Source organism: Sus scrofa, unplaced genomic scaffold, assembly GCF_000003025.6.
Source record: "Sus scrofa isolate TJ Tabasco breed Duroc unplaced genomic scaffold, Sscrofa11.1 Contig2298, whole genome shotgun sequence".
In the NCBI taxonomy this organism is placed as follows: Eukaryota; Metazoa; Chordata; class Mammalia; order Artiodactyla; family Suidae; genus Sus; species Sus scrofa.
The window spans coordinates 92,327-94,620 of NW_018085066.1; the positions used below are offsets into that span (position 1 = coordinate 92,327).

Genomic DNA, 2,294 nt, shown 5'->3' on the forward strand with positions numbered 1-2,294 from the left:
ACACACCCTCACACCATGCACACAAATAAACTCCAAATGGCTGAAAGACTTAAATATAGGACAGGACACCATCAAACTCCTAGAAGAAATCATAGGCAAAACACTCTCTGACATCAACATCATGAATATTTTCTCAGGTCAGTCTCCCAAAGCAATAGAAATCAGAGCAAAAATAAACCCATGGGACCTCATCAAACTGAAAAGCTTTTGCACAGCAAAGGAAACCTATAGAGTTTTAAATTCATATTGACTTAAAGAACAGCCTGAATTTCTCAGAAATTTCTTTAAGGCAGCCTTCATGTCCTTATTCCTCAGGATAAAGATCATGGGATTCAGCATAGGAATCACCAATGTATAAAACACTGAGACTTTTTTATCAGTATGCAATGAATGGTTTGTTTGAGGCTGTAAATACATGAAAAGAAGTGTTTCATAGAAAACTGACACTGCCATCATATGTGATGCACAGGTGGAAAAGGCTTTTCCATGCTTAGAATGGCTTTTCCATGCTTAGAATGGACAATACAATGTTGAAATAAGACATCAGAACTATAGTTATGGAAGAAACCAAGTTTGTAGCTGCAGATACAAATACTACTGTTTCTAGAAAGTAAGTATCAGAGCAGGACAATAGTAACAGAGGGACATTATCACAGTAAAAAAAAAAATTATTGGAATAACAGTAAGACACAGAGAACACACAAGATGAAACTATAATAGCTATGGAAAGCTGTAAAGGTATGTGAAGGAAACTAGTAGAAGGCAGATCCTTCAAGACAACACCACTATGTAGAGCAGTGGATTACAAATGCCCACATAGTGGTCATAGACCATCACAGCTAACATGAAAACCTCAGCCACAATGAAAACTAAGAACCCTCCTTATTGGGTAAGAGGTGGTATGCTTCTGTACTAAAAAAAGGATAATAATTTTAGGGGCAATGACAGTCAAATTGCCAAGATTGATGATAGGCAAATGTCAGAGGAAGAAATACATAGGGGTCTGCAGTCGAGGGTCCACACTGGTGAGAGTGATGATGGTCAGGTTCCCAGCCATGGCCAGCCCATAGATGACAAGTAACACAAGGAAGAGGGGAAGCTGGAGGTCTGGGTTGTCTGAGACTCCTGTAAGAATGAACTCAGAGACCCATTTGAAATTTCCAGGAGCCATGTAAGAGTTTGGAAAGTCATCCATGGGGGAAAAACAAGGATAAGTGGTTACAAAGTTTAAAGAATTTATTTTCTGGACTGGACCATTAGATTGCAAGGGAAGGGCAATTCTTTGGGTGAGATTTCCTGCAATTATTCTTCCAAATTATATCAGCTCCTCTATTTCAGCTGAAATCTAATGTGCTGCTTGCTAGAGACTTTATCTTAAACTGCAAAAATAAATTTTATGTAGCAACTGTTTTAATTCACAAGCATTGCATTCATCCTCTAATTTCCTCTTTCAGAATTCTGTATCATATTATTTGCCAGTTTCCATAATGCTTTGCCATTCTAAGCAGCCATTCTTGTATTCCCTTAGGTCAAGATTTCCCTAGGTTATTAATACAGTCATAGACTATATTGTATCTTTGCTCTATGTGTCATGATTCTCATATTAGTTGGAAGGCAAATGGTATTATGAAAGCTTTTTGAGTAATCTAAGATATCTTTTTAGAATAATTGAAATATCTTTAGCTTCATTTTCAATGAGTTTCATAATCAGGTCCATATCACTTTTCTTGTCTTACTAAGTTACCAGGCATGTGCTGACTATAAAATTTTATCTCTGGTCTTCTGCATTCTTACTCCTGTTGATTCTTCTGAGAGTGCTCCATTTGCTCACACACAGAGAGAGAGAGAGAGGTGGCATGTTATCTGAAAGCAGATTGTTCATTATTTGTAGCAGTGACCTTGTGTCATCAGAAACTGGAAATAAATCTAATGGCAAATGAGGCTAGCAAACTAGAATTTGGAGTATTAAAGAAATCACTCCTGGTCACACTTTAGGCATTTCCAATCTTTTTAGGAGTGTTACTAAGCAATGGGGAGGCTAAAAAGACAAGTGAGTTTTCTTTAAACTATTACCAATGGTTTATAGCTAATGAGTAATAATAGTACTAAAAATGTATTTAAAATTGTCTCCATGAACTTAGAAATTTCTCTTTTTTTGTCTTTTTTTCCTTTTTTTTCTTTTTCTTTCTTTCTTTTTTTTTTTTTTTTTTTTTTTTAAGGGCTGCACCCATGGTGTGGCATATGGAGAGTCCCAGGCTAGGGGTATAATCAGAGCTACAGCTGCTGGCCTACCC

At 36.7% G+C, this 2,294-nt stretch overlaps 1 pseudogene; it reads right to left on the reverse strand.

The window, feature by feature from the left end:
- Positions 1-225: 225 nt before the first annotated feature.
- Positions 226-1,171, reverse strand: LOC110258529 (annotated as a pseudogene).
- Positions 1,172-2,294: the final 1,123 nt, after the last annotated feature.